The 26,265-nt window shown below is 50.6% G+C and overlaps 1 protein-coding gene across 2 annotated transcripts in view; it reads left to right on the top strand.

The window, feature by feature from the left end:
- The window catches only part of SLC39A11 (solute carrier family 39 member 11), a 582,750-nt gene that overhangs the window by 530,425 nt on the left and 26,060 nt on the right, over positions 1 to 26,265 (top strand). The window lies entirely within an intron of this gene.

Raw genomic sequence — 26,265 nt, forward strand, 5'->3', positions numbered from 1 at the left:
AAAATAGAACAGAAGCATTTATTTGGGGGTCTGCAGTTTGGGGAGCACAGAGTCAGGGAGCAACCCAATTTGTGTCCCCTTGAGGAGGACACACGGGCCAGGGGTCTTTTTTAGCAAAGTGGGAGACGTATCAGGAAACTCACACAAGTTGTTTTCCAAAAATTATGATTGGAAGATGTAATTACATTTTTGACAGTTCCTCGGTGTTCTGAGTGCATTATGACAGTTACTAGAAGAGTCTATGGTGCAGAGTGTCCAATTTTTATCAAGAATGTGCAGGGCCAGCCGCTGTCTGTTCAATCCTACACCTTTGCCCCATTTAATAGCTAAGTGTGGTGTCTTTTAAAAAACAGAGAAGCAAAAAAACCAGGATGAAGTTGTAGTCCCCCAGTAGAGTCTCTAGTGTTGAGAAGTTTCCCACAGGTTCCCTGGGTTCCCAGTCTGACGGAGGAGAGAAGGCAGGAACGGAGCAGAGGCGGCCCTGGGCAGGTGCCCATCCCTGCACCGTGGCTGGCCTGGAGCAGCACCGGCGGCCCTGACCCTGGGCATGGGGCTGGGCTCGAGGGGAAACTGAGTAAGGGAAGCTGCAGAACCATGGGTGAGCGGGCAGAGAGCTCAGTTTGTGAATCACCCCAGCAGCGGCTCTCTGCTCGCATATTCCCAAGGGAGCCAGGTGTCTGGGAGACCTGATGTCGTCACTGGGAGGGCAGTTTCAGCCACGTGTGGCCTCAGAGGAACTTGTTCCCACGGGTAACACCCAGATCCTCAGCACGAAAAATCCCAGGCAAAAGAGATGGGGCTCTGAACCCTCTTGTGTATGTGTGTGTGTGCATGTGTGTGCGTGTTTTAAAGGATGCATCCTGTCCGTTCTGGGACCTCATTATTAGCTTCTGGCTCTGTGGCCGTCGAGGGTGATGAGAACCCTTGTCTGCACAATCATGGGGGAGGAGGTGGCTCCGACAGATAGCCCGCCTGCCCGTAGCCACCCCAGCATTTTTCTCCTAGACTCTCCCTCCACAAAACCCTGCTCCAAACCCATGATTTGCACGAAACATTCCCTGTCCAACCACGATGTCTCCTCATTTGGCGTGCACCCTCCAATCCTGTGGTTAGAGGGGCTGGCCACCTTTAATTGATTTCAGAAAGTCAAGGCCAGCCCTGCGCAGGCTGCTTGCTTTCTCCCAGCCTGAGCGCTCTGCAACTCTTTCCATATAAACGGTCCCATCAGGCCTCCTTACTGCATTGATGGTGGATAGAGAAGGAATAAAGCTCACAGCAGCCTCACACCACTGCACTTTGTCCTACGAACTTAATACGCGCCCCGAGCAAACCAAACCAGCGAATGCCATAGAGCCTTTCCCTGTGCACTGTTACCCGTCATCATTGCTTAATTAAATCATTCTTTATATTTTTATAGAAGCTCCATTCTCCTCACCTGTGATGCTCTCCTATTAAAAAGGCTCGTTCCTGCCTTCTTGGGTAGCAAGAATATGAAAGCCTTTAACATACAGTGTCTCATAGATAACAGAGCCACGAAGAGGACGAATCTAGAGTATGCCGTCTTAACAATTAAATGAAAACCCGGGGGGCTGAGATGGGGTTCCAGTGAGGGTCAGCGGTGTGGCGTGTGAGTCGGGGATGTGATTTGGTTGGGGAAGCCCACCGATCCGCAACACTTGCCGTATCGCTGGTTTGCAGCGCTCGCTAGCACAGGATACTTACTGAAAACAGAACAAAATTCCCCAAAATAATAAGCAGCAGTTACAGATTCATCTTTACAAACTCATGATCTCACGAGTCTGTCTGTGTGTGATGGCCCCTGCGCATCCCTATGGAAGTTCATCCTAACATGGACGGGGAGGATTTTCCAGTGAATTCCTTACTTCCTCGTGTTCTTTCTGGGTAGGTGTTGCTTTAGTGGCTTCCCAGTTCCTCGGAAGCAGAGAGGACATTTGCAGGTGCTAAGCCAATACTCAGGAACTGGGTTTGGGTTTGTTCGCCCCACCCACTGCCAATGGAGGGGTAGATAGAACGGTTGCACTGTGGGCACAGCAAACATAGAAATGACCAGCACTGTGGGGCCAGGTAGCCCACAGGCCGTGGCTCTCCTTGGATCCTGGAGGTTATCTGGATCCTATTTGAAAACCACTTTCCTTTTTGTTCTAATCACAGCCTTTGCTTTCTCTTTCCTTCCGGCCACACTCTTCCTGAACGTGGAAACCTGCGTCCAGCTAACCTGGTACAGGGTGATTTGCAGAGTCTCTGGGGCCACCGGCCTGACTGTGCTTCCTTCGTGGAGGGCCGCCTGTCGGCCCCAGCTCAGCTGTTTTCTAGGTTATTCTGTCTTGCGACAGGTACAAAGCCCTGGTCAGTTTTCTCATCTCCTGAGGCCACTGCTTTCCTGACACTCTGTAAGCGGTGAGGGTTGCATACAGGTGGGTTCCTTCCCCTCCTGTCATCCTTGTCACCTGGACATTACCATGGCGATAATCCTCCCTAAAACAAAAATAAGGGACAGAACCGGTTGGACAGAAAGTGTGACCGCAGACTCTTCCCTTGAGAGCGAGTGGCGACAGAGCGGGAGGCTGCCTGGGGCTCCTCAGGAGGCCGTGTGCAGAGAACGGGGAGGTAGAAAAGTGAGAGAGCCGGGCGTCAAGAGAAGAGCCAAGGATTGAGGCTCCATCAGACTGTACTGTAGGGAAAAGCTTCAGCTGGGTTCCTTCGTGGATTAGGTGGGATGATTTTCCTTCTGCAGCCGGCAGTCCTGTCTGGTCTCCCTCTGCCCTTGGGAGAAACAGAACAGTAGATCCATAATCTGTCAGTGGAGATGAGCTGGGCCGTGAGTCACAAGGCGGGGAGGGAGGCCCGGGGATTGTAATCTGCTCTGATGTCTCCCAGGCTGTGTGATGGTGGAGGTTCTGGCTTCTGGAGAAGCCCCGAGGTTTAGGAATAGGCAGGTTTCACTATGTCAGCACTGAGAAACCAGTTTGGAGTTTAGGGAGCAAGGACCCACAATAGGGGGACGAAGAGAGGTGGATTTTATTCTCGGGTGAAAAAATGTATTTGCTCAGTGTCCGGAAGAGCCGCGAGCTGGCTTCTGGCAGATGGAGGGTGAGCCATCGTGAGTTGCTTCTTTTCTCTTCTCTCTCTTAGAGCCCTCTGTGGAATGTTCTGAAGGGGCTGGCAGGTTCTAAGAGAAAATGCTGTTGGCTTACGGGATCTTCTCAGCGGTGGCACAGAACAATGACCTGGGATCGCTACCAATGAGCATTTCACTGTCTGGTTTCTCTGGAGATTCTCGAAAGAGGAAGGAAAAAAAAAAAAAAAAAAAAACCAACGCAGAGATCTGTGCAGGGTGGTTTGGCCTGCAGCCTCCCTTGGGGCAGGGAGGTGGTCTGGTAACCCAGCTGCCCTCTGAGTCTTCCCTCCTTCTAAAGTCGGAGACACATGCATGGTTGGGTGACGTGGCGGATGGATGGGGCAGCTGCCCCTTCATTCACCCAACACATAGTCACCGAGCACCTACTAAGTGCCAGGCACCAGGCACAAACAAAACAGAAGATATCTTGACATCGCTGGAGGGGCAGCGGACTACTTACGATAACACATAGATCAGAAGCCATCCATGCTGTGAAAAAAATGAGACAGGGGTGAAGGGAAAGAGTGATGGCGGGTGTTGTTGAGTGTGGCCAGGAAAGGTTTCCGTAGGAGATAACCTTTGAACAGAGAGCAGGCCGGTATCTGGGGGAAGAATGTTCTAGGCCACTGGTCAGCAGATGATGGCCCTCGGGCCAAAAACTGACAGCCACTTGTTTTTGTAAATAGGGTTTTATTGGGACCCGGCCACTCCCATGTGTTTATGTATTATCTGTGGCTGCTTCCTCCCCACCGCAGCAGGGTTAAGTAGTTGTGGCAGAGATGGCCAGGCCGGCGTCTGGCCTTTGACAGAGTTCGCCCGCTCCTGATCTAGGCAGGAGCAAAGAGCAAAGTGCAAGGTGCGTGCGCAACTCTGTGTCTCCTCTCCTGGTGACAGACACCTGAGTTGTCCCCAACTCTTGGGCACAAGACACCAGTTGACACTAAGCACCCTTCCCATGTCACTGGGTTTGCGTGTGTGAGATTCCAGGAGTGGAGATGCTTTCTTTATTAGACAGAGGATGAGCCAGGGGACGTAAAGCTGCGGACCGGAGATTTTAATCCCATTATAAAACCTGCCTCGTCCTACCATACATCCTGCCACTGGGGCTGTTGATTCTCTCGGGGGCAAATGTGGCTTCTTTGGGCTTTGTCACGGGGCGATGAGAGACCGCCGGTTCATTCTCAGGGATTTGTGTACATCATCGAAAGGGACCATCTCCGTGCAAGCGCCTGGAAAGCCAGGAGGGGCTAATAACTGTTGCAGGTGGGACAGAGTGATCTTCTTAACCTCAGACTTATAACTTATCCATCGTACAGGTTTTAAAAATCTATTTATTTCTCACCTTCCCTCAACATCTCCCGGTCTGGACCGAAAGCTTCCTGAGAGTGGGATCTATTCTTTCTATTCCCAGGGCCTCGCAAAGCATTGGCTCTGAAAAGGGCCACAAGAGATTCTTTGTGAATGAAGACCTGCCATTTCCTCCTTAGCTCTTCTAAGCAAAGTAGAAATGTAGTACTTAAAAATAATCATTTAAATCATTTACTTTCTAAAGCTGAAGGAAAATGAGTTCAGGTACTGTTGTTTGGGGTTTTATTTTTTCCTTTTGTTTTTGTGTTTAGAGGGGACGTCTCGTACTTGAGAGACTGTCGAGAGCTTTCTGGATGCAGCTGATGGCATAAAGCTGAACAGCTTCATTGCCTGGTTGCAGAGAACGTGGACAAGGGCACGGAATTATGTGTTCTTCCATCATGGTCTTGGCCCACGTCCATCCTCCTGCGAGGAATGCCCGGCCTGGGTCCCCTGTGCAGGCCTGTCCTTCCCCGACCATTCCAGAACCCAGCTCTTCCGTAAAGAAGCTCTTCCTTGGTCCCCAGAGATTTTCCTCTTGACTTCACAACATTTAGTAACTGTGCCATTCATTTGGCAACAAGTCACACATCGCCCTGTGGCATCTCTCTAAGAGGATCCTAGGATGCAAGGTTCTCAGGGATCAGACTCTGGCTGTGTGGCTGCCTGGTCCTTGGGGGGCAGGCTCCAGGCTCTCATGTGTCAGCTAAGCAAATACTGATTTGTGGATTGATAGGATCGTCCATGGATGGTATAACTATTGTAAGTTGCCATGTTAGTATCGGTCACTAGCCTGCATTGGTTTGATTCTCCAAATCACAAAGTAGATGAGTTGGATGCGTGGCCTTCGGGTTCCTTGTCTGAACAATGGGAACAGGAAAAGCTGCTTCCCCAGGCTGGCCTCAGGAATGCGTGGAACATAGGGCTCAAGGGGCTCCTGCCACGACGCTGAAGGTGAAACATAGGGAGGAAGGGCTCACGTGCTGCGAGGACGTGCTGTCCACGTCTCCCTCGGGTCCTTTCTGCTGATGGTTCACAGAAGCTCCTTCCGGGAGTTGTGTCTTTGTGTTAGATGCCGGTGCTGGCCTCTGAGATAGAGAAGGATTTCGGGCAGATCTGACACCAAATTTTCGCAATTAGACTATTTTTTTTTTCTGCTGTCTGTGTAATTGACAGTCTTAACTTTGTATGAACCAGGAAGTTTGGCCATTTAACTTCCTTGTGATCTCGGGAGAAGGGAGGTAAGGAGTGCAGATGCCACATAGGAGAGAGAGACATGGAAGGAGAACATCCCGTGGAAAGCCCAGAGATCGCCAGGCCAAGGAACCCGTGACAGCAGCTGCTCATCGCCTGCACCTAGTGGGTGCCGGGGCCATCGGTGGTGACGGCATCGGCTTTCCTCGTGCCTGCTGGGCGGCTGCCAGGACAGGCTTTAATTATTTCATTGCTATAGCTTTGCTGCCACTGGTGTTTCAACATTGAAAGCAGCCCATTTATAAGCCCTTTGCCTCATATCGCAAGTCTCAGGGCACCGATGTTTTCTTTAGCCTGCCCATTGCCGTGCACGGTGCGGTGCTGGGGAGAATGCATCGCCCAGGATGCCTTGCATTCTAGGCCTGTTTTATTACAGACTGAATCTGTCCTGGGACACATGACAGAGCCTTCTGTTCCGGGCCGCAGCTTCTCCGTTGGAAGAAAGACTTGAGGGATCTTGTCAGGCCCTTCTGGGGCCTCCGAACCTTTCTGAATGGGCTCCACCCATGTTTCCCAATGACGGCCCTGATCCCGTCCTTTTTCTGGCTTCTAGGCGGTTAGGCCAGTCGTGACAAGCAGGTGGCCACCGAGGTCTGGAGATCTGATAAGCGGGGCATGACCCCTCGGAAAGGCCTGGAATGAAAATGGTTTCTAAACATTGTTGTTTGTGACTTCCAGAAATGGTTGAAACTCTTGTCCATCAGTCAGCTGCTTCCCTGTTACAGGTGTTTCCACACTGAAGTTACGTCAGTTCAGTCTTTATTATTTAAATCTGTTTTTGTTTTTGAATGAATTGAACTAAAAACTGATCTTAGTTGGCGGGGAGACACTGGATAATGTCTGGAGGTATTTTTGGTGGTCCCCACTGGGGTAGAGCGATGCTGCTGGCCTCTAGTGGGTAGACGAGGCCAGGGAATACTGGGAAACATCTACAATGTGCAGGATGGCCCCACGGCAGAACATTATCCATCCTCCCCCCGCCCCCCCGAGCCAATGGCTGAGGGTGACAAACTCCGGTTTAAAGAAACATTATTTTTAAATGAAATGTAGGAAACCCATTATGACTTCCCATACAAAGTAAATCTAAAAATAATGAGCACAATGAAATCAAAACCCTGTGTGTAAATTCCAGGGAGATGGCCTTGTCTGCCAAGCCTCTGGCCTTGAGCTTATCTTTCTCTTTGCCATGAAGGGAAATGAGCACGTGCAGAGATGTCGCAGACCTGCCTTGCGTGCATCCGACCCTATCCCCTTAAATGCTAGCGGTTGGATTCAAAGAGAAAGTAAAGACAGTGCTTCCTTCCTTGTGATTTGGTGCTGGGTCGTGCTGTCTGCCCGGCACCCCCGCCGGTGTTCCCCATCCCAAACTTTGGGAACTGGTGCCTCATTGCCACAGACATAAGGATAAGCTGTCCAGAGTAATTGCCCACAACGATCTGCTCCCTGGACCTCTGGCTCCGTGGGTGCTGGGAGCTGATCATTAGACATAGATTCCCATTCTTTTTTCTCTTTTTTTCATAGGTAGTTATAATAATAATAGCCCCCTTTAGGCACGGGCTTTTTCATCTTCAAAGCGCTTTATAAACATGAGCTAATCTCCCTGCTCCCCAGTGAGGTCAGGAGTCCCACATTTTACTGGATGCTGCCACCAGGGCAGGAGAGATGAAGTGAGTCACCGGCTGTCCGGGCTGGGAGTTAGGCGAGGTTAGAGCCGGGATTCAAGTTTACGGTTGCTGGCCTCCTGGACATGTCCTTCAGCGAGCCACACCTTTCTCTTGGCCAGCCCCATCCTGGTGTTTGAGCCAAACCTCAAATTCAGGCGGGTCTGGAGAGAGAGAGAGAGAGAGAGAGAGAGAGAGAGAGACATTTCTTTTCCCCTAGTCTCCCTAGGCTGCTCTTATAGGGGCAGCTTTTCTGTAAAAATAAAAATAACAAAAATAATAATAATAACAACCCTATGGCAGGTAAACTCCCCAAACCAGGGAGTTACTTTAAGAAAATATTTTCCTTGTAGACCCTGTCTCCCAGGATGGTGGTGGGGGTGGAGCCGAAGCAATTCTTCTTTTCAAAGGCTCTGTTTGAAGACGTCTGTGGTTGGCAGGGCCCGAGCCCTAAGGACCGAGGGTGTCTGGCCGCGGGCCGTGACCGCTCCGACAAGGACCACCATGGCGCACGCAGCCTCTGGGTGCCTGTGGGCGCTGGGGTATTTCCTTTGCGCTCATCCCAGACACTCCTGGACCTGGCCGGGAGGGGAGCCAAGGTGAGGTGTCAGGGAGAAGCAGCGGGGCCGGCTTGAAAGGAGAAGCTACGGGGCAAGGGCAGCCATTTCATACTATTTCCCGAGGGTTTAAAAAAAGAAAGAAAAAGTAAAATCTGGAGCATTCAAGAGATATTGAAACCTGCCCGTGGATCGCCAGGGATCTCTGGGTTTCCTGCCTCCTGGGGAGACGATGATCCAGTTGGAGGTGGCCTGGGGCCCTCTGCACAGGACTGAATAAATCCAGAAAATATACATTGAGTTCAGAGCCGAAGGGTGGGAGCGACTTTTTTTATGTTGGTCATGCCACCAGGTTTGAGCTGAGTGAACTCTGTGTGGCACAGACCCTCGCGTGGCCAACATAAGGCTTCCGACATGAGGGGTTGCTTTAAATCTTGGGGGTGGAAGAGTGGACACCCCCCACTCAAGACTTGACCTTTTGTCTTAGCTTGGGCTGCTATGAACAACATCTCCATAGACTGGTGGCTGAAACGACATTTATTGCTCAAGTTCTGGAGGCTGGGAAGCCCAAGATCAGATTGCCGGCACAGTCAGGCTGTCGGCGAAGGCTCTCTTCATGGTTTGCAGACGGCTGCCTTCTGCCTGTATTCTCCCATCGTGGTGGGGGAGGGGAAGACAGCAAAGCTCTCTCACGCCTCTTCTCACGAGGGCTTCAGTGCCATCATGGGGCCTCCACCCTCATGGCCAAAGGCCCCGTCCTCAAATCCCATGACACTGGGGCTTAGGGTTTCAACATACGAGCATTGGGAGGGATATAGTATTCAATCTGCAGCACCTTGCTGTCTGATTTGGGGGTTCGAAGCACTGTGTATGGATGGGGATAAAGATGCAGAGCAAACAGTGACTGAGATCCCCGAGCAGCAGCAGAGTCTAGCCCAGGTTTCTCCTGCATCCCTTGACGAAGTAGATTGCTTGTTACTTGTAGGATACGAAGAAGGACCCGGAATGCGAGCAGGGCTGGGGTGATCCTGGGCACCTGGGAGTGAGCTGGCAGGAGGGGCAGAGGCCTCCTAGCACAGAGTCCCCAGAGCTGGGCTGATATTGGGAACCTGCGCTTTAGTTGTGCCTGGCCCCTAGCTGCGGCCAGCTTGTCTGTCCCGTAAAGGTCAGATCCGGCTGTGGGACAGTCAGCAGCAGCCTGCTGGACATCTCACTCTTTGTTGCTAAAAGGATCCAGTTCCCCAGAAAACAGAAGTATGGCCCCGTGAGGCACGGTGTCCTCCTAGCATTTCAGTCATTTCTTCAAGCTTCCTGTTGCCATGGTTTCTCACTAAACCCGTAAGTGATACGCAGGTAGAATGGGAGGAAGACAAGGGATGGGATTCCCACCGGCATTAAAAAAAAATACCACTATCAGCGCACATCGCCTGGTCTCCTCATGTCCTCTCCACTCTATGCAGGCTCTGCCTGCCTCTCTCCCCTGGCCACTTCTCTTCTCCTTTTCCCTTCTCCCACTTAACCCCTTCCTTCCCCAAATCGCATATGCAGGCAAGAGAGCTCAGCAGCACTGCCTCTCAGGTGTGGCCAGGCCTCTCCTCACATGGACCCTCCCCCCCCCATTCATTCTGTCTCTCACCGGCTCCGCCAACATGTCCGAGGGCCTTTCTGAGCTGAAAAATGTTCTTGGACGTTGCCACTGACTTTCCCCCTTCCTTGAATGGAGAGGTAAAGATTTCTGTGAATCCTGTGTGTGATTTCTACAGCTCACCCATCCCTTCCTCTTGGAAATCCCACTCCGGCTTTTCCCGCTCTTCCGCATGGTTCCCTCCAAACCACTTCAGATCTAGTTGCCTTTTCTTAGTTCTTCCTGTGTTCACTCTGGCCTGTTCAACACTGACCACCCACAAATTCCCCCATCCCGCCTCTGCTCACAGGGGATGAGTTTCAGCCCTAGGTTTCTATTCTAGAGTCCAATCTGCTGCCAGGGTTTTGGCCACACCCCTCATAAAACACACACACACACACACACACACACACACACACACAGCTCTGAAACTTGCATCTGTAGCCTTGGGATTTCTTCAAATGTCAGCTCTGTGTATCTCTTTTTCTACCCACCTCCTCGAATTCATTACCTTTGAAGTCCAAGGTACTCTTGCCCCCAGGCTGGGCTCTGCCCTAGGTTTTTTTCTCCTTGGGGTAAAACAATTTGTCTGGACATCCACATTAAGTTTTATTACCTATTTACCTTTTGGCTGGCATTCTGCTGGTCACTATAATTTAATATATACCTGCAATGTTGGCTCTTTAAAAACAAGGGTTATTATGTCTTGTGCCTCTCTGCACTTCCTGGGAGTACGTTCCACTCTGCTGTCTTTAACAAATGTGTTATAATTAAACTAAAAGTATTGTTCCCCAAACTTGTACAGCCCTTTTCATCCACCCTTCCATCCCCCCCACCCCCGCCCCTTTCTCCGTGGCCCTGCCCTGGGCAGGAACTTGACACCCTATCCCCAGAGCTCCTCACCCTTTCAAATGTGAAGACCCACATTACTATTACGTATTTTCAGACTCCTGTTGACTGAGTCATGACTTAATATTTTATCTACTAAGTATTTGAAAAACACAACATGTTTGCGGAAGGCATTATGCTGTCAATCTTTTAACAATGCTTAGTGGGCCTTCCTCTTGTGGGACACTGATGTTCATCTTGTGGCCATTAGGCGACCACCAGCCTAGGCTTTGACAGTGGCCCCCAACTGGTTTTCTTGGCCAAGTGCCCGTCTCTCTAGTCTGTCCTACTCACTAGTAGGTTACACATCTTTTCACATATGCCCCCTGGTGCTCCTACCCTACACGTGATCCCAAAAGTAAGCTCCTTAACCTGCCATCTTGGTCCGCCACTGGCTTTCAGTATTTCCAGACCTTGAGTCTGTTTGGGGAAATATTCCCCCCACCCCCAGTAGACACTTAGGTTCCAGTTGCTTGATCTTGGCGCCTGCTCTTTCCTTTGTCTGGAAAGCTCCACCTTTTTAACTCTGAGAGCTACCTGTCTGTAAGACCCACGTTAAACCTTCCCAACTTCGCCAGTTGGTGTTCACCCCTCCGCTCTGAGTGGCTTGTGCCACAGATTTGTGCCTAAAGTATGCTCATGCGCTGTCTTGCTTTTACACACACACACACACACATGCGTGCTCACACATTTTTAAACGTTTAATGTGGAAATAATTCAAACATTCTCAAAACGGTATGAGGCACTCCTGAATCCTTTACCCAGATTCACCTGTTTTTAACATTTTACCCTATTTCCTTTATCATTTCCTCTATCTCTCTCTGTATTGTTTTTGTCCTAAACCACTCAAAGGTAAGTTACACACTTCATGGGCCTTTGCCTCTAAATACATCGATGAGCATTTCCTAAGAAGAGGGATATGTTCGTAAGTAACCACACTTGGGCGACCCCCTTCATAAATTTATACTCACGGGATACTTTTGTCTACTCTCCAGCCATTGTCTGGTTTTGTCAGTTGTTCTAATAACGTCCTTTTTGGTACCATTTCCCTCTGGTACAGAATGCAGTCTAGAGTCCATTACTACACGGAGGTGTCCTGGGTCCTTAGCCCCCTTTCATGTGAAACATTCCCACAGCCGTTGTTTTTTATGACACGGGCATTTTTGAAGAGTACAGTTCTCCCCCCACCCCCCATCTCCATTTTGTTAATGGAAAATCCCTCATTTTGTGCCTGAAGTGTTCTTGTGGTGAGACTGAGGTTATGTGTTCTGGAGCTGCTGGATAGATGGTATGGTGTCTTTTTCAGCATCACACAGCTAGAGATACCCAGTGTTCATCTGTCCAGGATTGATGATGTTAATTTTGACCACCCATGTAAGGTGTGGTCTGATTTCTCCAGTGTATAATTACTGTGTTTTTTCTTCTTTGCAACTAATAAACAGTCTTGTTGGGGACATACTTTAAAGTCCTGCGAAGATCCTCATCGAAATTTCTTCCTAGAATTAGCATCCAGTGATGATTCTTGCCTGATCCGATCTTTACCGCAATGGTTGCAAATAATTTTCCACCTCCCGTGCTTCCTCAACATTGATCATTTGGTTCTTGGCATTCTACTGTTGCCCAGAGTCCACCCGTTTCCCTGTTTGTTTATATAATAAACAAGTGAGTCTGTTCACTCTTGGCGTGGACTCATGAATACCTAGCTATTCAGTCGTTTATAATTCACTGCTTTACTTAATTATTTTGGTGCTCAAAATGTCCCAGATTTGGCCAGTGGGAGCTCCTTCAAACTGGTTCCTGGGTCCTTATACAAACACACGGTTATTGTATTATTGCCCCTTGAAAAGACCGTAAGCCCCTTGAGAACACATTAATATTGTGATCTGCCTATGACGATAACTCAAATGTGGGGGAGAGAGAGAGAGAAAGGTGACTAGCGTCCATTGGATGCTTTCTTGGGTCGCTTCATGCTGCTGTCGAGTAACATCTATAATGCACAGATCTAAGACACACCTGCTTCCAATCATTCATGGTCGGACTTCGATGTATCATAGCGCTAAAAGTTCTACTGGCTTGCACCAGGAAATCCAAGAGGGTCAGTCACTGATGTTATATCTTCTCTTATCTTTGATCCCCTTTTTACCACGCTATGTTATTTCTATGTAGGTAGGAGGGCTGAGTGGATCATTCCATCTTTGACGTTGCCATGAAAGAGATCAAATAAGAAGTATCTAGTGGAGATGCTTTTGGCCAGGAATTAGAAATTCAAATGCCTACAGGGACCACAAAGGTAACCCAGGAGAATGAATGAGGCCGGTGATTTGGCATAGTGTAGATTATCGGGCACTGGAGAGCACACACCCCACCTTCAAGAGGCCACTGCTTCTCAGGTGGCTACTGTTCTAATGTAGGAACACATGTATGGGGTCGTGGATCTTCTCATTTTCACAAGACCATCCAGAAATCCAGATTTTTATGTACAACCTGAAAGTCTCCCATTTTTATATTTCATCACATAGTTCCAAAAGAATGCCAAAGCACACTTCAGGTCCGTACACCGAACCAACTAGCTGCATGCCTCATGCCCCCATGACGTCAGAGTACAGAGGCAGAGAATTGATAGTTGACCTTTCATGAATCTTCCTGAGGGCGTAATTCAGTGATTCTGTGATTTCTTATCACAGAAGGAGGAAATTTTTCAGGTCCGTCTCAAAGTTCCATTTAAGAACAGAACAAGATATAAAATGCGTATATGTCCAACCCAAACCGTGCAAGTCCCAAACGCGTCACACATGAGCACCCCCAGAGTGACAGCTCTCGTCGGCTTCCTAGATCCGGTTTTCATGCCCATGTAGGTGCGTGACTCGATGTTTGGAGGTGAATAATTCGCCTCTTCTCTGGAACTGAACAAAAGTGGATTGTAGTGACCACTGCCCCTTGCTGGTCCACATGCCCAGCCTGTCACCTCGCCAAGCCATTTCCATGGGGAATATCTTCAGTATGTGCAGTTGGTCACGACTCCACAAATATTTCCGCTGAATTGTTACCAAGAAAGCCTTTGCCTTATGAATTTTTGTTTTATTACTTTGCTAAAGCAAATACACTCCAAAAAGACATGCAGTATTCCACTTCGGTCAAACGCTACGCCTGGGGCTCAGTCTCTTTCTCTCGCTCTCTTTTTTTTCCCCTCTAGAGAAATAGCAGAAGAAATGCCAACTTCTAACACATCGCATTTTTCAGAGGGGCATGTTTTTTTTTTCTCTCTGCTTCTCACTATGGATAGGTCAGCTAGACTTCTGATTTCAAAGGCTCCCAAGCCCCACTAGTTTTTTGACCCTCAAAATTAAATAAAACCTATGGGTTCATGGTTGGAATAGACAGACCTGTCCGCTTACACTTGACCCCTTTGCCTCTTTTTGGAACTCCTCCCTGTCTCCTCTTTCTGGATAAATGATACCAGCAAAGTAGATCTTGTGATAGGGATGTTTAGAATTCTTTCTGATCTGAAGACTTTCCCCCACCAGCCTGGCGTCCTAGTCCCAAGTCGCAGGAGAACACCGCTGTGACCGCCCCTGGGCCAGAGGGGGACCGGGCTGTGAGTGACTCCGGATAAGGGGCCAAATCCCTGCATTCCAGTCCTTACCCTACGGTGTCCAGAGGACCTGGGCCTCTCTTTCCTGCTCGGAACAGCATCCCTACCTTTAGGAAAGCTATCTACCTCCCGGTGTCTCCTTGAGAAGTGCAAACAAGTCTCTCTCGGCCTTGGTTCTGCAGACTCAGCCTCACAGGGCACAAACCTGAAACGCGGTTGCTCCTGCCCTGTGTTGACTTTTCTTTCCAGCCACATCTGGAGGCCAAAATTCATAAATTTATCGCCAAGCCTGACAACAGTTTACTGAGTTCATACCTTAAGAGAAGGGGGAAAAAAAAAAAGATCTCCTGACTCGTCGGGTAGGAGATGGATGGAGAAATCGATGCGCAGACCATAAACCCCAACTGTGTTTATTAGCATCTGCGGCCTGTCTGCCGATGGCGCAGGCGTGAGCCGGCCGTGTTTGTCTTGGGGGTTTAGCCCAGAGAGCTCCATGGTGTGCTCCCCGCATATATACAGCCGGGCGTTACTTTAACCCACCAGAGACCGAGGCAGGGAAACAAGGGCCGTTTAGAGGTGGAGGACCGCAGATCCGATAGGGGGAGAGCGGCGACGGGCACCCGGCCGTGTTTACAATTGGGGCAGTGCAGTGGGTGGGCCAATTCTTGTGACGTACTTGAGGCTTTAAAAAATGATCATAAATCTGATGTCTGTCAAACAGGGCTGGCATTTTCTTTTCCTTTCACAACTGGGTTTTGTGTGACCAAAAAAAAAAATTTTTTTTTTTTTTAAGAAGTAATCCACTAAGCTCCCGTGAAGAGTGTCCCTCTATCCCACCATGAGGGCAGAGCCACCAGGAGCACGTTGGAGTATTCTGGTGGGAGGCTCACAGGGGGAAGGGTGTTGCCATTAGATTTTGCATTTTTTCCAGAAATGTCGGTCTGGTTGCAGCAGCCCTGACTGACGGAGCCGAGACCTGAAGACCTTGTGTTCAACGGCTTTGGCTCCCACCGGAGATTTGCCCGACTTGCGCTGGGTCAACCTGGAGCACCCTGAGGGAGCCAAGAGCTCCTCCAGGCAACTGCCCTTTGGCCATAAATAAAGCAGGAACCAGGGGAGCAACTCTGGAGGGCCGCAGGATGGGGGACGTGCTGTTTGTGGCCGCCAGCCCTGGACCCTCTGACTAGAAAGAAATGTGCTGGGGATGTCCTTTTAGCCGGCGGTTTGGCTCTCCAGCACCTCACGTCTGAGGTGAGCCCGCCAAAGAAAAGGGCACTTTTTGTGGTCAGAGCCTGGGGCTTGGACGAAACACTTGGACGGAGGGAATATGTGCCTTGGGAAGGCGTGGCCCACCGAGGAGGAGAAAAGCCCCCCTGTCTGTGAGGAGCGCGGCTGCCAGGCCTCTGCGCTCAGGGAACAGTGAGCAACTGTTGGAGAGCTTGGCCTGCCCGGCGTCCAGGTGTGCCCTGGCCAGTCAGGTGTGTCGTCTCATGAAAAGAGGCACGGAGGTCCTAGTGTCCACCCGTGGCCCCCACTGCCCACCCCTGCCCTTCCCGTGCCAGAGCTTTTGGCTTGCGTGGGAAGCGCCCCCTTCACGGTCACCACGTGCCCCGTGGTGCTGGACCCTGAGGCCGCCGGTCTGCAGGGTGTGGAGGGCTCCTTCCCCTCCTCACTCCGCCAGATCTTCATGTTCGTTGGTTTTCCACCCCGGGTGGCGTCCCAGCCAAGCTGCGAGCCGTCGGATCTGAAGAGCTCACTGCTTTTCAAGGCATTTTTCCTGGCCCCTGGCCACACTTGACTGCCTGGTTATTTGGGCAGGGTTGTTCCAGGCTGTGAAACCAGGCAGGCCAGAGAGGGAGGTTGGGGCTCAACCCAGTGTGGTGGGATTTCCCTGCAGCATATGGGCGGGAGGGGCAGGGGTGCATAGACATGTCTCCAGTAGGGACCCCTGGAAGAAACCCAGCCATTGAGATGTTAGTACTTTTCCATTGGCAGGTGGGGCCAAGAGGAGGAGAACTTTGAGCCCCAGTGACCCAGCAGCCGAGGGATTTTCCAGGCTTGCCTTGGGGGTTATCCCAACGAGGGACAAGGAATCAGGAAGACTTGACTTTATTTAATTTCATTTTAACCACGCTTCCCTCATGGTGATAAAAGGTCGACTGGTCATGCTTGAGGCCCTCATCAATGCCTTCCCAGAGCCCAGGGGACTGGAGGGGTAAAATCTCACATTTCTGCTCGGTTCCTTTAAAACTCAGTTCTGTGGTAGGTGCTAGAATGAGGCACTACTCTCAAGGACTCTCTGAGTTTCTTACCTTACCTTGAGGTCATGTCTGCCCTGTGTGGAAATGAGTGTTCCCCTGGCTTGTATCCTCATGGGTCTTGTGTTCTCTCAAGCCTAGTTATTTTTTGCTTTAACTGTTTCAGAATTTCCACTCTCTGCAGTGTGGCCCGGGAGTGGGGTACACCTCAGTTGTGCCTGGGGGACAGCCAGAGGCCGCAGCTCCCTATGTTCCCTCGCATGGCTAACTTAGTCTCGTCCCTCAGGTATCCTGTCAGTCCCCGAGACGGTCCTTTGCCATCGCTGTGACTCGCTTCCCATCCCCTATCGTTCTTCTGTTCTTCTTCCCAGAAGCTTCATGCTTTATCATTGAATGCTTGTGTTTACTTGCTCACGACCGGTGTCCCTGCCTGGGACATAAGCAAGCGACGTGGGCAGAGGCGGTGTCGGCCGTGTGAGGGACGAAGTCCCAGCTCCCAGCACAGCACCTGACTCTCCATCAATGCCCAAACACTCTTGGGGCTCCCACCTCCAGGATGGGAGCTGGCAGGACGATGTGCGTGGCCGCGGTGGGGCACTTGTGCTTTCTGGCCGCCTACATTTCTGTGGGCTCTGGTTTATACTTGGCTACTCCCAGAACAGGGAGAGAAAGAGGATGGTTTTACATTCAAGCCTCGTTATCGATCTCTCAAACTACGGTTGTGATCAGAGGTGTGGGACAATGGTATATTTATTTTAGGTGGAAAAAAAAATGGAAGCGGGATCATGAGTTTGGCGTATTTGTCGTTGTTGTATGTTGCAGAGGTGAAAGATTACAGGGGCATCTTCTGAACCAGAAAGATGGAGTTGCAGTCTCTCGGTCCCTTGGCAGTATCTAAAAGTCCTGGGTTGCGATCTGGTGTTAGTATTAGGTGAATCTCTAGTTCCTGCCGCTGTGGGCTAGTGAGAGGCCGAGCGTTACGTGAACATGTTGGGTGGGTGCTTCTGGCAGGACTCAAAAGGGTTTGTGTGTATGTCACTCACCAGAGCACCCTTCCGAGTTGAGAGTTTGCTTTGGGGCGTGAATTCTCAAATCCCTGCGTATTGGAACTTCGGAGCCTGCTCTAAGCACCTGGAGGTAGCCAGAGCCTTCTGGTTGAAAGGCCCAGTTGGTATGAATGTCTACACGAGAGGCCAGGACAGTTTTTAAGGGAGAACAGTGTGAATCCTGCCGGCTCTGAGGTCTAAGTAATAACACCATCTCCGAAGGAACACAAATTCTTCAGCAAGTATGTCTGCACGCCCTACGCTGCAAGGAGATTCAGGAGTGCAGAAGACAGTCACCAAAGTAGCGAATGAATTTGAGATGATGTATGAGTTTGCTAGGGCTAATATAACAAAAAAGACTGCAAATAAAGTGGCTTACACAACAGAAAGTTGTCGTTCACAGCTTTGGAAACTAGAAGGTTGGTTCCTTCTGAGGAGTTTGAAGATCTGTCCCATGCCGCTCTCTGGGCTTCTGGGGGTTTTCTGGCGATCTTGGGCGTCCCTTGTTGCGTTGAAGCATCACCCCGTCTCTGCCTCACCTTCACATCCTATTCTCCCTGTGTGTCTGAATTCAGATTTCCCCTTTTTATAAAGACCCCAGTCCTACAGCATTAGGGGCCCACCTTACTTCAGTATGACCTCATCTTAACTGATTACCTCTGCCACAACCTTCTTTCCAAAGAAGATCACATTCTGAAGTACTGAGGATTAGCACTTGAACCTATGAATTTGTTCCGTGGGGGGCACAATTCGACCCGTGACAGATGACAAATGACCAACCTTTACAACAGAGCTATCGAGGGAACTTGGATTCAAGAATTTCCAAATGACTAATCTCATCTCCTGTCTTGAGGTTCTCACGAGGCACCTGAGAACATGTCCAGTGGGCAGTTAGAAATCGATGGGGGAAGGGTGGCGTTAACCCTTCCAGCGCTTCCTAAGACTTCTATGATTTTTGCCATCCTGGCACACATACTGTTATTTTCTTAATATTTTTCTGAGTGGGTTCATAGTTTACTTAAATAAACATACATTAAGGGGAAAATCTGCACCACTATCATAAATGGAATTAGGAGGTCACTGGACATAAAAATACAGTGAAATCATAAAAGATTGAGATTTTGTGGCCTTCCCAAGTCTCTGTGCCTGAGAATTGCTCTCTCTTCTTATGGTCAAGGTTGCAGGTTGTATTACTTAAGGCACCAAATGGGGACGCTTTTCCTGCTTTGATCAGTGTGGAAAGTGACCAGAAAAGGGAAGAGCATCTCTGTGTGACTCAGTCATATTTAACGCCACGTCTGAGTGGCCAGCAGTTATCTCAGGTACCACTAGGAGATGCTTCGCCCCTCGTGTGGGAAACACTGGTGGAGTCTCCAGTGTCCTCATCTCGTGGACGAGAACGTTAAGGAACAGAGACCTCTGACAGCCTTCAGATCCCATTGCTAATCCGTGGCCAGCCTGACTCTAGTCCTGTGGTTCTCAACCAGGGGTGGCTTTGCATCCTCCTGCCCCCGGGGGACATCAGACAGTGGTCTGGAGATAGTTTTGATTTTCACAAATGGGGGATGTTCCTGGCATCTAGTGGGCGAGGTCAGGGAGGCCACTAAACATCCCATAGCCTGTAACGCACAGGACAATCTCCAGCACAAAGAACGATCCAGCTCCAGACGTCTCCAGTGCTGTGGCTGAGAACCCTGCTCCAGGGGAAGCCTTCTTGCCTCTTGTCTTCTCTTACACCCCTTGCTCCCTGCTGCCTCTTCTACTTGACTACAAATGCTGTCTGTTTTCAAAACTAAGCAGTAGCTCTCACTTGACCAAAGAAGGGTTGGAAGATACTATCTTCTCAAACTTATGAGGCTTCTAAGCCACTTGGGGGTACAAGTTACAACCTCTGATTCTCCAACCATCTCTTGACCAGGTAGTGTTAAATTTTGCCTGTTATTCATTGGAAATAGCCTGGAATCAGATTGTGGCAAGATTGGACTCCCCTACATCTTCCTACACACACAAGAGTAGAGTGATCTCCATCCTCATCCTGAAAGGAGGAAGTTTTGGGAAGTGGGATTTCTGAAAGTGGCACTCTGAAGGGTTTTACATTAATCCAATGGCACAAAAAGATGAGTTGGCCTATGGACTGTGCCCTCAAGGGGCATTCATCCTGGTAAGGATAGTAAGACAGCTCCCATAAGTTCTCATAATACAGACCCAGCTAGAAATTTTCAGGAGCCATGAGAGAGTTGGGGGACAGCAGCTAGGTAGGAGGAGATGAATGTCCACCGAGTAATACTGGAAACCACTGGTACTAAAGCTTGTATTGATGCCTGTGCAAATGTCATTCTATCCAATTCTTTCTGAACCATCTAAGGCCATGGGCATACCCAGTTTCTCCCCAGTTATGAACTTGACCCTTCACCTCTGTAAGTTAATGAAACTTTGCTTGCTCATATCTTGGTGTGATGTGCGGCTCTAATGTATCGGTCTGCATTGCGCACCCTGTTGAGTTGGATTCCGTTGAGTTTCTGCATCAGGCTCTGAGCCGTTGCCTGCAAGGCCTCTTTATTCTGTGCTCCTTTGTACACATGCCATCGTGTGTGATCACTGCTCCCCGGCAGCCTCTTTGGGTATGTGTATGGGGGTTTCTGAGCTTTTTGGCAGAAGGTCGGACCTCTCCCAATTTACCCTCCATCTCTCCGGAGCCCACGGCCCCCGCAGCCTTCCTCCAGAGTTAATCGTGTCTGTCGATGGGCTCGCAGGTTTGGCTGAGTCCCGACAGGTCCTGGGTCTTATTGGAAGCCTGGAATGACCTCTGACTCTCAGTTTAAGTAACCGTGTCTGAAGATTATACTCCAAACAGAAGCCAGTGGTGCCACGCTGCGTGAGGAGCCAGGCTGGATCCCTGGGCTGCCCGGTTCCTGAGGGAGGCTGGTCGCTGTGGGGTGGGGGAGCCAAGTTCAACAGCCTTGTGAGCTGTCCGACCCCTGGTTACAGCTCAAGGCTTTAAAATCGGCCGAGCTTGGGAAAGGAGGCGTTGTGTTATGGGGCTTTAGGAATTCCGTTTAATATTTTAAAATCTCTGCACATTCTTTCCTGGTCTCGGTTAAATAACCTCTTTTCTGTTAGGATTTCCTGATAAACCCGAAGAAACCACAGCCATTGCCCACACATGGCTTCCACGAGTAAAATAATCATCCTTTCAGCTCACGGCTTGCCTTTCTTCTGAAATCACACATCTCTTACCCCGCTCTCTGCCCCAGCTTGGTTCTCATGTGTCCCCAGACATCCCCGGGAGACAGGAAGGAGGAGGAAGGATGGCCCAGATTTTGCTGATGGGGGTGATAAAATAGCATAAATGCAGGGTCGGGGCCGTGCTGCCCCTGGGCTCCCAGGAGGGCCTCTCGCTTGCGCGTCTGACTTCGAGCACAGCCAAGTACCTCCCGACGGCCTCGTTTGAACACCACCCCTGCCAGGCTTTCTCGCTTCCTCTCCCTTGGCATTTAATTGATCACCTACTGCCTGCCTGCGTGGGGGTGTCTGTGCATTGCACGCTTTTTACTGATGCTCAGCAAAGTATTAAAAACCCTGGTGCCCACGATTGTACAGCTAGGAAGTGCCAGACTTATAATTCCTATGCAGAAATGCCCTCCATCCTGCTTTCCATTAAACCAAGTTAACCCTCTGGCAACTGACCCCGTAGCCATTTCCCTTCTCCGCAGCCCGGATGCCCCCATCCTGCCAACCCCGGGAGGTGGGAGCCGCCTTCTCCCCCAGCTCCTCGCTATGGTGTGTATACATGTAGACAGCCACGCGTATGACACGTGTGTTATAATAGATAATATACACACGCATAATACATAACACAGGGTATGAGTATCGGTTGTTTTGATGTCACCTTTTCTACCAGTTTTTCTGGGGAGCCTGGCACCTGCCTTCTCTGCTTCGTATTTCTGGTGCCTACAGTAACATCTGGGCATGCAGTAGGTGCTCCATTACTACTGAAATGCGCTAGGGGCATGCAGTGATTTTAAACAAGGTCTGTGTCTGCCTGTGTCGTGTTTTGTTGCTCTAAGTCTGCTGCAAGGCTTTGTGGTGGTTTTTCCTGAAGAAAACCCCTCCTTCCCTTCAGGGTGGGGGCTGCGGTTGGGGTCCATCATGCTGGCGGGTCACGGTGTGGTCCCAAGGAGGGCCTGGGTGGTGAGCGTGCACCTTCACACGAGCCTCACGCCTCTCCCCCTGGCCGGCCGAGTGTCGTCGGCTGCCCTGGACGCGGGGGCACCTGGAGAGGGAGGCCACCGTGCTCCGCGTAGCCTCCCGGCAAAGCTTATTTGTCTTTCCATTAAAGACTCTGTGGCGTGGGCAGGCTTACGGTGTCAGATGGAAAGTTCAGTGCCTTCGGTCCCCAGAAGGAGCAGCGGCTATCACATGTTGTGCCTGGGACCCTGCTGGGCCTTGGAGGGGCCTTAGTGCCCCCCCCCGCCCCCACCGCCGAAACAGGAAACTGGGGGGAATGGGCAAGGCCCGGTTCTCAGTGCTCCCGTCAACCAGGGCAAATTCAACTGTGTTTTCACTTAAATGCTGGGGTTCTTATTTGTGTGTAGTGGGGAGGAGGGAGGGGTCTTAAACTTCGAGCATTTATTATGCCCCAGACACTGTTGTAAGTGCTTTACCAATACATTTTTTTTAAGATTTGAGAGAGAGAGAGAGATTGAGAGCTCAAGCGCGGGAGGGGTAGAGGGAGAGGGAGACTCTGAAGCAGACTCCCCTGCTGAGCGCGGAGCCTGATGCAGGGCTCGATTCCATGACCCGGAGATCATGACCCGAGCCAAAATCCAGAGTCGGACGCCTAACAGACGGAGCCGCCCAGGCACCCCGCTTTACTAATATTAATTTGACCTTCCAATCAACCTTATAGGCAGGCATTATACTTATCACACAAATTGCTGACGGATGAGGAAACTATGGCGCAGAGAAACCCAAGACTTAAGTGGTTGGGGGTGGGGTTCAAACTCCTGCAGGCCAGCCTGAGTTCTGGGTTCTGCTGGCTTAAGAGAGAAGTTTGAGAGTTTAAGAGCCTAGTCCCCACTGCCCCCTGCCTCCTAAGTTGGCTGAAATAGGAGCCCCCCCACTGGATATTTGTGCAGGAAGTAGCCCTTCTCTGGTAGAGAGGGGATGCGGATGGGGTGGTATGCAGCCTGGAGCAGAGTTTGGGAGGTCCCGTGGTGCCGCCCGCCCAGGGGAAGCAGGTTGCTGGGTGTTGGGAGAGGGGAGGAGGATGGATGAAGCTGTGACGATGCCCTGGGGCACTTCCCTCTTCACCAGCCCAGACACCGACCCAGGGAGGTGGGAGCCTCTTTCTCCCTCCAGGCTCACTGTACAGCTATGAAGTGGGGATTTGCCAATCAATAAATCAAGGCACCTGAAAAGTGAACCGGGGAACCACACTGGCTCCTTCCCTCTTCTTGATTAAAATAAACATTATGAAATGTCAACCTGTCAGTCGTTTGGAAAGTTGGTGGCATGGAAAGGCGATTACCCAAATGACTTTTTAAAAGTATGAGAATTTGCCTGGCTGAACGGTTTTTAATTAATGCCCCGAGTTAATGTTAATAACTATTCATAGCTCAGTGAGCTGGGCCTGGGGTGGGTTTAGGGAACATTTGGTATCTCTGGCAGAGCACAGTGTTGGCCTGGCTGGCAAGGGGGCCGCCGGCAGCTTTCGCAAACCTGAGGGACCTCAGGGTCCATTTGGGCCTCAGCAGGGGGGAGGCTGTTTGCAGTGAGGGCGTGGGTTCAGGTAGCATCGTGACTTTTCACGGCACTGTGAGTGTTGCTGCTGCCCAGGTGGCCTCTAGGGTCAGGTCTCCCCACATAGGTACCTCCACCCCCAAACTTGGTGAACGAGCCTCTCGGGGGATTCTTTGAAAAAAAAATGTGGCTTGGGGTTACACCATTTAAACTTACCTCCCTGATTTTCTGTGATCTCATTTTCCCTTAAAATATCATTGGAAAAGTGTTTTTGAGTTGAGCATTTTATTTTCCATTAAACATGGTGAAACCGACGCAAATGGAGGCCAAGGTTTGGCGGGAGGGTGAGGGCGCGGGGCCGCACACCTCCGCGGGTTGGCCTTCAGCAGGCGCTCAGCCACAGACACATCCTGATCCTGATCCTGATCCTGATCCCTGCCTGGGGTTGCTCCACCTTGATGCTCTGGCTCAGAAGGGGGTTACTGACACCGTAGGGTAGGCAGAAGGTGTCCCCAGGGGCAAAGACATGGTTTCAAAAGAGAAAACCCTATGGGCTTGTAAACTAACTTTCTTTCTTTCTCTTTTTCTTTCTCTCTCTCCCTCTTTCTCTCTCCCTTTTTTTTTCTTTCTTCCCTTTCTTTTTCTTTCTTCCTTCCCTACCTTCCCTTTTTCTTTCTTTCTTTCTTTCTTTCTTTCTTTCTTTCTTTCTTTCCCTTCCTTCCTTCCTCCCTCCCTCCCTCCCTCCCTCCCTCCCTCCCTCCCTTCCTTTCTATTATGATTTTTTAAACCACAGTAGGTTGGGCTCGGTCTTTCGGCTGCTGTTAGAGACTCTGCCCAGGGAAGACCCAGGAGCGAGGTCAGAGTGTTAGCAGCTCTAGGTGGAGGTGCGTTGTTAGGAAAGACTTGAGGAGTCCAAGAGCCTCCCAGAGCAGCAAGCACAGCCTGTCTGGCTTGGCACTCGGGAGAGAGCTTTGCCATTGTTGCGGCCAGCCACCCACTTCTTTGGAGCACTGCGGGCCGGAGGGGGACACATGGCACTAAGGCTCCTCTCATTAAGGTTTTCTGTGCTCAACGGGGCTCTAGGGAGCCACACATAGGAGGCATATGCCCACCCTAAAGGAATGGAAGATCTCCTTGTGGAGGAGAGAGGATAGGTAACCTTTCCCATCTGTTCTCATGGTTGGTGCATGGGGGGGGGGGCGGGGGTTCGAGCAGTAATACTGTGGGCCTCAAGTGCCAGCCACCACCGAGGGCTGAAAAGTCAGGTGGCTTCTTATAGAAGGTGGTACCCGGGCCGGGCCTAAAGGGAAGGTGTGAGGGAGGCGCAGAGGGAGGGAGGCCTTGCAGGTGTGGGGAGCAAAGATTAGATAGCAATGGAGAGGTCCTATAAACAAGTCTGGGGAGAGGAGGGCCGGAGCATCGATGGCCTCTGATTTCAGACGGGCGGGTTTGGTCTGTGCATAGAAGGCAGTAGGGAGCCGCTGACGACTGTGGAGCAGATTTTGGTAGATGCAATCGATACTTCAGAATAATAACCTGGGAGAGCAATAGAGAAGGGGCTGGATCAGGCCAGCTGCAAGGCAGGAAGCCCAGGTGGGGATTTGTAGCAGCAGTAGAAGGCGGAATAGCAAGGTCGCTGTCAGCTTTACCCCTGGTGCCAGAGGAGCTATTGACTAGCCTCAAGACCTAGAGCTAGTTTTAAATCTTTCTGCATGTCAGTGACCTCATCTCCCACATAGGGATACTAACATTCATTCGTTTATTTGACCGAAAGAGGGGGACATCCTACAATGGATGCTGATCTTACAGTGGAGAACCAGATACATTCTCTGCACGCAGAGACACAAACTAAAATTAAATAAACACATGCGATCATTTCAGATGAGGTTAAGTGCTGTGAAGAGCAGAGTGGCTTGTACTGCTTGGGTGGCCCGTGTCATAGGGTCATCATGGACGGCCTCTCTGAGAAAGCACAGTCTGAGCTGAGACTCTGGAAGTTAAAGTGTTTCAGGCTGCAGAAACAGTAAGTGCAAAGGCCCTGAGGCACCAGAGAGTGTGGAGCTTTTCAGGCCAGACATAGAGCTAGTATGCGGAGGGATGGATAACAGTGTGAGACATGGTTCAAGATGAGAGAATTAAGTAAGGGAACACATGTAAAGGGCTGGGACACAGTCAGCACTCAACAAATGACATTCTTATTACATGGACCTTCTGGACCAGAGGTTGACGAGAGCCTTGGCTGTGGGGATGTAAGAAAAGATGGATTATGAACCACCTTGGCGGGAGAACTGACCAGAGGTAGTGACTCATGTGATTTGGGGGGATATTGTCCATGTGGGTAACTGAGACAGCAAAGTTAAATTCACTGACATGGGAAGGTGCCAAGGGGAGCCTGGTTGAGGGGGACAGAAGGAGTTACCATTGGATGTGGAGAATTTGATGTTCTTTGGGAATCAGTGATCAGCCTGTCTTGCAGGCAGCTTTGCACTCTGTGGCTTAGGAAAAAGGACAGGGGCAGGGATTTGGGGAATCTTCAAGGACCAGGGGAGAGGATGGGTGTTCAGCTGGAGCCTTGGGGTACCCCCCAAACTGGACCCAGGAGGAAGAGGAGGGGAGCGGGGAGCTCCTGAGTCTGGACACCCACATTAAGGCCCATGAGGATCCCGGTTCTCAGGCTCAAATCCACTCTCCCTGTTCCACACTCTCATGGAGCAGCAGGCCCCGTATTTCTGGCGTGGCCTCAGCTGTCTCCATGGAGCTTGGCCTCTGTTCCCAGCCAGGGGTTATGTAACAGGCTCCGGGAAGTGCACGGAGCCACAGGTCCTGATCCAAAGAGCTAGTGTCATCAGAGCCCTCTGTCTATAAAGGCACAGGTATTTGGAAAATGCCACGGAGCAGGTCTGTTAGCCCTCTGGCCTGCAGTGTGTCAGCTGGGTTAGGATTCTTGGTCAAGTTTATAGTTCAAGCCAGTATGGACTGCGTCCTTCAGTGGAAAGTGCTGCTGGCCTGTTGGTGAAATCCACGGCTGCCTCTGAAATCACCCGCACTTGTCACCTGGGAGCCACTGTCCCCTGGTCTGCGGATCACACAGGAGATGCCAGGCACACCCCTGCCAGATCTCACCTCGAACACCAGCTTGGGGGAAGCTTGCCATATC

The sequence above is a fragment of the Ursus maritimus genome, unplaced genomic scaffold, assembly GCF_017311325.1.
Source record: "Ursus maritimus isolate PB19 unplaced genomic scaffold, ASM1731132v1 scaffold_24, whole genome shotgun sequence".
NCBI lineage: Eukaryota > Metazoa > Chordata > Mammalia > Carnivora > Ursidae > Ursus > Ursus maritimus.